The sequence below is a fragment of the Oncorhynchus nerka genome, linkage group LG10 (assembly GCF_034236695.1).
Source record: "Oncorhynchus nerka isolate Pitt River linkage group LG10, Oner_Uvic_2.0, whole genome shotgun sequence".
In the NCBI taxonomy this organism is placed as follows: domain Eukaryota; kingdom Metazoa; phylum Chordata; class Actinopteri; order Salmoniformes; family Salmonidae; genus Oncorhynchus; species Oncorhynchus nerka.
The window spans coordinates 79,836,820-79,845,547 of NC_088405.1; the positions used below are offsets into that span (position 1 = coordinate 79,836,820).

The 8,728-nt window shown below is 42.6% G+C and overlaps 1 long non-coding RNA gene across 1 annotated transcript; it reads right to left on the reverse strand.

Annotated features, from left to right (window-relative positions):
• Positions 1 to 2,625: 2,625 nt before the first annotated feature.
• On the reverse strand, positions 2,626 to 8,269 carry LOC135573788 (uncharacterized). The gene is made up of 2 exons (XR_010464929.1): positions 3,508 to 8,269; positions 2,626 to 2,779 (listed from the first exon to the last, which is right to left on the reverse strand). It is a non-coding gene; the product is annotated as an uncharacterized LOC135573788 (long non-coding RNA).
• Between the last annotated feature and the right edge of the window lie 459 nt (positions 8,270 to 8,728).

Consider the following 8,728-nt stretch of genomic DNA (forward strand, 5'->3'; position numbering starts at 1 on the left):
CATTTATGGCAATGCTATTACCCATGTTCAGTCTTGTGGAAAAAGAACAAGAATGAGAGAGAACGTAAAAGTGAGAGAGAGGGGGAGGAGAAAGAGACGAGAGAGAATGAGAAGTAGAGAAATAAGCTGGCATTGAATCCACTCATCCATGAATGACAGTGAGAGACAAATTCCAGTTGGTTTATCGCCCCTTAATAACTCTTAACTACCTGTAATGCCACTAAGAAGTACTATCAAGATGTGCATAAAAACAATTAATCATCTCATCATACACACACAAGAATACAAACAAACAGACGGCTTCAAAAGGCATCGTATTCTCTAGGGCATTACCTTTGATCAGGGCCCATAGGGCTCTGTTCAGAAGTAGTCACTATGTAGGAAATATGGTGTCATTTGGGATGAAGACTAAAAGTCACACAAACAGCTAGTCAATGTGGGATCCTGGTTACGATCAATAGTCAATTATAGTGGGAGAGTTTACATGGAAAACTATGAGCAAGGTAATAAACTCAGCAAAAAAAGAAATATAATTCGTAAAAATTCTAATCACGTGTAACAACACCTGCACAGGATCGGTACATCCGAACATCACACCTGCGGGACAGGTACAGGATGGCAACAACAACTGCCCGAGTTACACCAGGAATGCACAATCCCTCCATCAGTGCTCAGACTGTCCGCAATAGGCTGAGAGAGGCTGGACTGAGGGCTTGTAGGCCTGTTGTAAGGCAGGTCCTCACCAGGCATCAACATCGCCTATGGGCACAAACACCGTCGCTGGACCAGACAGGACTGGCAAAAATTGCTCTTCATTGATGATTCCTCGGTTTTGTCTCACCAGGGGTGATGGTCCAATTTGTGTTTATCGTCGAAGGAATGAGCGTTACACAGAGGCCTGTGCTCTGAAGCGTGATCGATTTGGAGGTGGAGGGTCCATCATGGTCTGGGGAGGTGTTTCACAGCATCATCGGACTGAGCTTGTTGTCATTGCAGGCAATCTCAACGCTGTGTGTTACAGGGAAGACATCCTCCTCCCTCATGTGGTACCCTTCCTGCAGGCTCATCCTGACATGACCCTTCAGCATGACAATGCCACCAGCCATATTGCTCGTTCTGTGTGTGATTTCCTGCAAGACAGGAATGTCAGCGTTCTACCATGGCCAGTGAAGAGTCTGGATCTCAATCCCATTGAGCACGTCTGGGACCTGTTGGATCGGAGGGTGAGGGCCATTCCCCCCAGAAATGTCCGGGAACTTGCAGGTGCCTTGGTGGAAGAGGGGGGTAACATCTCGCAGCAAGAACTGGCAAATCTGGTGCAGTCCATGAGGAGGAGATGCACTGCAGTACTTAATGCGGCTGGTGGCCACACCAGATACTGACTGTTACTTTGAATTTTTACCCCCCCTTTGTTCAGGGACACATTATTCCATTTCTGTTAGTCAAACGTCTGGCACTTGTCCAGTTTGTCTGTTGTTGAATCTTATGTTCATACAAATATTTACACGTTAAGTTTGCTGAAAATAAACACAGTTGACAGTGAGGACATTTCTTTTTTTGCTGAGTTTAGTACTTCAGTAACCAATGTAAGCCCCCCCACGCAAACTCAAAATGGCTGGTATTTAATAAAATCATTATGTTACCCAACTAGCTGTAGCAGGCCTAGTATAATATGCATCAGAAAATGTGAATATATAGTAGTAAGACTATAAATCATCACATAAGCTTTCTCCCCAGTGACAAGCTTTACCTTAGTTTACCTGATGACTCATTACCTGTACTGGGAATCGGTCTGTCTGATCCTCCTAAATCCTGGGCTTTAATGTGATGCACATTGCAACGTTTCCCTCCTCAGTTCTCACACAGCCTGTCGATGTGTGTGTGTTCATCAAAAAGGCAGTCGTTTCAAAACTAAGCACATTTTCAATTGACTAAGTACAACACACCAAATCACACTGCTACAGTAAAATTGCATTCGCAAATACAGTACTGTAATATGCCATTTACGTAGCAGATACTTTTATCCAAACAGTCCACACATTTTGGTATGTGACCCCAGTGGTAAATTAACTGCTAGTACCATGTTCTTAGGAACCAAGCCACATACAGGAGCACTACAATGCAATAAAATACATGATTACAATACGTGTGATCGCTATCCCCATGAGCGTACCACCCTCCTTCAGGCCAAGGATGAGGCTAGATGGGATTTCAATCCAGGCCTACAGTATGTCAGGCTTGGATTTGCCATTCCAAAAAGGTTTTCCCCCCAGGTGCATGAACAATGAGGATATTAACTTCGATTTCGATGAGAACCGGCTTGATGCAAACAAGTGAATGCTAAACATGGTTTAATTTATTTGATTACATTGTGAAAGATAATCACACAAGGGATATAAATTATTTGATGTTCAGTCAATTTTAATGGGTATTGCAAGTGTATTGCCTAATGCGAAAACAGTAGTGTACTGTAATTTACAGTACTGTAACATACTACAATCAAATGGCAACTTTGAAACATGTATCTTACATGTTCTGCTATTGGATTAACTGGTTAAAATATAAAAACGCAACAATTAACTATTTTACAGAGTTACAGTTCATAAGGAAATATGGAGAGCCCGGCCCAGCCAATCACAAAAAGGCTTTATTACAGACAAACACTCAGTTTCATTAGCTGTCCGGGTGGCTGGTCTCAGCCAATCCTGCAGGTGAAGAAGCCGGATGTGGAGGTCGTGGTCTGCAGTGATGAGGCCGGTTGGATGGACTGCAAAATTCTCTAAAACGAGGATAAAGGTGGCTTATGGTAGATAAATTAACATTCAATTACCTGGCAACAGCTCTGCTGGACATTCCTGCAGTCATCATGCCAATTGCACACTCCCTCAAAACAGCTGTGGCATGGTGTTGTGTGACAAACTGCACATTTTACAATGGCCTTTTATTGACCCCAGCACAAGGTGCTTCTGTGTAATGAACACACAGTTTAATCAACTTATTCATATGCCACACCTGTCAGGTGCATGGATTATCTTGGCAAAGGAGAAATGCTCACTAACACAGATGTGCACAAAATTTGAGCGAAATAAGATTTTTGTGCATATGGGAAATTTCTGGGGCCTTTTATTTCAGCTCATGAAACATGGAACCAACACTTTACATGTTGGGTTTATATTTTTGTTCAGTATAAATTGAGAATATATGGTGTATTTTGGTGATTAAACCAATGTACTCATATTTCACAGTATACTTATTTTGAATCAATGGTTGTGTTTTAAAAGATGTCTACAAACAAAATGAACGCACAATGAAAGGTTTTGAACGCAAGACTGGCTGTGTTACAAGTCTTACCAGTTTGGAGTTTTGTACTAAAGAGTAAAAAACAAACAAAAAAAACACCAGATACTGTTAAAATGGTACCAAAGCAAAAAAATAAAAAGGTATGAAGGTGTAGTATAATTTCAGCCAGTAGTTTTGATAGTAGAGTTACCAAGCCAAACAGGTTACCTGAAATTTGTGTACAGTTGTGAACGTCATCCATTTTGTATGAGATGGTATGTCCTAAAAAAAAAAAAAGTAATATGCAATTCGTTCGATGATACAAACTCCAATTTGTACAATGTTACAAGTTTGTAAGTGCTTAAGATTCCATTCAATCACTTTTTAACAAATCTATGAGTCCCTATGTTGTGTCATTGGAGTTAATGCCTTAAAAATCACTCATTTCAAATATATACTAGGATCTTGAACCTTCCCTCCATTGGCAAACTTATCAGAGAAGGGGTCTATATTAAAAGGAAATCATTAGCTGATCACACACTTTTAGTATGTCAAATGTAAGGATTCCATTGATAAAATGTCTAAAAAGTGTCAATGGTGTTACTTCATTTAAATGAAGGGAAATTACATTCATGGCAAAATTATTAATTGCTTTAGTAAATTATTTTAAAGGGTTAATGACCTTGGAGGCCACACATGCTCAAAACTATTTAAGAAAATCCTAAATTACAAAAATGTGTCATCGGATTTCAATCACTGGTGATACTACTCCTGCTGGTGGTGTAAAGGACTTCAAGCTGCTTGCTTAGCGAGTAATCCTTCCTCCTGATTCAGCTCATACCAAGGCTCGAACGTAGTACCTTTGGCATGTTACCCAGTCGTGCCACAGAAAACTAGCTATTCAGCAGCGCAAGTGGAGACCCTTCAAGCAGAGTGAATTTTACAGATCCCCAGCTGGTACAGTGGCTCAAGTGCCGTAAGCATGAGGTGAGCAAGTTATCTCCACTCCAAACTTCCATGGGTAACAGTGAGCTAAAAATATAAAAGTGGCCATTGAAAATTATTTGGGCCAGTATCCATTCTGGGGTGGGGTAGAAGGGACAGGTTTGATAGAGAATGGGTGTGTCTTGCTCTACTCTTAACACACAAACACAGAGGTATAGGGACCTGATGTGCAGTGAGTCACCAACCCTGACAGGGCAGCTAGTAACATATTTAGCAGGGTGGCTGATGAGTAGAGGATAACATCACAAATTAATGCTAGCCGCGAATAACCTCATGAGCGCAGACGGTCGGGTTGACAAATCAGTGGTTGTGTGTGTTTCGGGCTCTCACACATAGGCAAGCAGACAGAGCAAGAGACTGACAGACCCACATTCAGACAGACACACCCCTCCAGGCATCATCACCAAGTGATATGAACCTCATCCAGCTCCCCCACCAGGAGCAGACGACACATTTGTATGGGCCCCTTATCAGCTGATGAAACATTGCACCAAAATGGCCACCGTGTGGAATTGCAACAGCAGCATCCAGCAGGCCATATTAGCCATTTCCCAAAATATCTAATCCGCCCATAGCGCCCCCCACCTCCAAATGTTTGTCTGTGCCTGGGTTCAGTGATGTGTGCCTGATGCAGACAGATACTAATGCTCCCAGGGCAGAGTGGCCACACCATTCTTGCCCTGCTGTACGCCTGCAGTGTGACAGTGGAGCTGACAGCTCTATTATCTGATAAAGTTAGAATGCACGCATGCGCAAGCACCAACACACAGTGTGCTACAGGAGGGTTGGATAGATTGTTTCATTAAAGCAGAGAGCAGAAATAAGAGAGGGCAACAATGGAGGAAAGCTGTAGTGTCTCCTGATAGATGGCGAAGGGCTTCTAGGACTGATCATCCCACTGCTAGAACTACCAGTTATGACCGACAGTTGAGGCAGAATTCAATCCCACGCCAGCAACACTTCATACCAGTAGCGGACAAAATTAGTCTTGGTTGGGCAAAGGAAGAGCTGTTGCTTCAGGTCTCAGGGATGGTGACATAACTTCACGATGGCTGCTAGCTCACATCTGCAAGACAGGACTGATCAACACTGGCCCTTGATCTTTCAATCCATAATTGACCATCCTCAATTAAGATGTTTGGAGTCAAACGGGCTCTTACTAGTTTGATGTGTGAGATGGCAATGACTGGTGAGCTACTGAAACCAGTAAGCAGGGGACTCATGGACCGCAATGGGGGAAAAAAAACAAAAAACTATCTAGACTAGGGGGAAATGGCACTAGAATGTGTGTGCATGTTTTATGAGGAAAGAAGTGGTAAATAAACAACAGGTTAGAGACTGCCCACTTACTGAACTTCAGGACAAGACAGTAAAACTTTGAAACCTTTCCTCACAGATTGAGATTGGTCAGGAAAAGTGAGCCCAAAACTGACCCAAGAAGAGTATCTAGGGGCAACTTCTCCCTAATCCCCTTGTCAGCCATACATGTTGGTTTCTTCCTCAGGTAGTGAGTCCTGTCTGCACATCACTGCAAAGGAGCCTAATAAAACCATGACCCACTTTGAGCAGACATTACCACCCCCCTAAAGAGAGAGACACACTATGTACACAACAAAACACTGTCAAGACACTGGTACACATGCAACCAGACACGCACACACCTTGTCCATCCTGTGACACACACTACTGAAGATGTGCTTAGATTTATGATTCTCATCAGCCAGCAATAAGCCGTGCCTGGCTATGTCACGGTGTTAGCGCTCATCTCTGGGGCCATGGGGAGAATTACACGGAGCAACACGATTAGTGGGCTGAAGGAACTAGCCAATGAGGTTGACACCCAAATTCAGACCCCCTTCTCTCATGTGAGGGGAATTAACGTGCAGAGTCTGAGTTAAAGTGGAGAGTAGCCTCTGAGCTCTCTGTGCAGAAGACGTTCATTGGTTTAGGTGCGTTCAGAAATAGAAAATATGGTTCTTTACGACTACTAAGGGTTGTTATTTGGTGCACTATAGGTATAGCCTTCTCCATACATATTACAAGTAAGGCAAATTAAATCAGGTTAAAAGATATAGATTTGAATGTCAGCTGGGCCCTAGTTAATACATAATTGCGTCAATGAGCACCAGAGTTAAAGAAAAACAGAAATCTCATAGGAGAGGGAAATAAACAAATCAGCAGTCACACAATGGGTTGGTTCAGCATTGCAGGTCATTTGTAGACCAGTTAGTTGGCAGTTGCAATGTCGAACAAGCACAATGCTTAAAAGCTTAAGGTATTACAAGAACGGGACCGATTTTATAAAAAGGAAACTCCCTATGAAAACCTGGGTCATGTTCATTAGGCACCAAACGGAATGAAACTGGGAAATACGACTTGGACCCGTCCAATAACGGCATGTTTAAATTTTCTTTTGCAAAACGTTTTGGTACGATGTGCCCTAATGAAGATGAACCTGGTGAGAAGTGAATCAGTCTGTTTTAGCACCCACATAGTGAACCACTTCCATATGTGCTGAATAAAATATATATTTCCTCCAACATAAGTTCTCCATTTCACAACTGCATGTTTATCAGTCAAGAAAACAACCCCGATGTAGCCAGTAACAGATTGATGGGTCTATTCCTCATCATACTGTATAGTCGTGGCCAAAAGTTTTGAGAATGACAATTATTAATTTTCAGAAAGTTTGCTGCTTCGGTGTCTTTAGATATTTTTGTCAGATGTTACTATGGAATACTGAAGTATAATTACAAGCATTTCAGAAGTGTCAAAGGCTTTTATTGACAATGACATGAAGTTGATGCAAATAGAAAATATTTGCAGTGTTGACCCTTCTTTTTCAAGACCTCTGCAACCCGCCCTGTCATGCTGTCAATTAACTTCAGGGCCACATCCTGACTGACGGAAGCCCATTCTTGCATTATCAAAGCTTGGAGTTTGTCAGAATTTGTGGGTTTGTGTTTGTCCACCCGCCTCTTGAGGATTGACCACAAGTTCTCAACGGGATTAAGGTATGGGGAGCTTCCTGGCCATGAACCCAAAATATCAATGTTTTGTTCCCCGAGCCACTTAGTTATTACATTTGCCTTATGGCAAGGTGCTCCATCATGCTGGAAAAAGCATTGTTAGTCACCAAACTGTTCCTGGATGGTTGGGAGAAGTTGCTCTCGGAGGATGTGTTGGCACCATTCTTTATTCATGGCTGTGTTCTTAGGCAAAATTGTGAGTGAGCCCACTCCCTTGACTGAGAAGCAACCCCACACATGAATGATCTCAGGATGCTTTACTGCTGGCATGACACAGGACTGATGGTAGCACTCACCTTGTCTTCTCCAGACAATCTTTTTTCCGGATGCCCCAAACAATCGGAAAGGAAATTCAGCAGAGAAAATGACTTTACCCCAGTCCTCAGCAGTCCAATCCCTGTACCTTTTGCAGAATATCAGTCTGTCCCTGATGATTTTTCCTGGAGAGAAGTGGCTTCTTTGCTGCCCTTCTTGACACCAGGCCAACCTCCAAATGTCTTCGCCTCACTGTGCGTGCAGATGCACTCACACCTGCCTGCTGCCATTCCTGAGCAAGGTCTGTACAGGTGGTGGCCCGATCCCGCAGCTGAATCAACTTTAGGAGACGGTCCTGGCGCTTGCTGGACTTTCTTGGGTGCCCTGAAGCCTTCTTCACAATAATTGAACAACTCTCCTTGAAGTTCTTGATGATCCAATAAATGGTTGATTTAGGTGCAATCTTACTGGCAGCAATATCCTTGCCTGTGAAGCCCTTTTTGTGCAAAGCAATGACAACGGCATGTGTTTCTTTGCAGGTAACCATGATTGACAGAGGAAGAACAATGATTTCAAGCACCACCCTCCTTTTGAAGATTCCAGTCTGTTATTCCAACTCAATCAGCATGACAGAGTGATCTCCAGCCTTGTCAACACTCACACCTGTGTTAACAAGAGAATCACTGACATGTCAGCTGGTCCTTTTGTGGCAGGGCTGAAATGCAGTGGAATGGTTTGGGGGAGAGTTCCAGTTCATTTGCATGGCAAAGAGGGACATTGCAATTAATCTGATCACTCTTCATAACATTCTGGAGTATATGCAAATTGCCATCATACAAACTGAGGCAGCAGACTGAAAATTAATATTTGTGTAATTCTCAAAACTTTTGGCCACGACTGTAGTTTCAAATGGGAATATAATTCAATAGTAGGACTGTGCTGCCCTCTAATGGCTATGTAATGATCAAGGAATATAAATAATTGTGAAGGCCACCTGGACAAATAAATTTGACCAGGAAGGTGCGAAATTAAAGAATAGACAGAATGCATTTTGTAGAGCATTTATCTATGATTTTATGTCATAGCTAATAGGAAATCATGTCCGCTCTAGTAATTACATTTCTAGTTGCAACATTGTGAACATTTCACCTTATTGCATA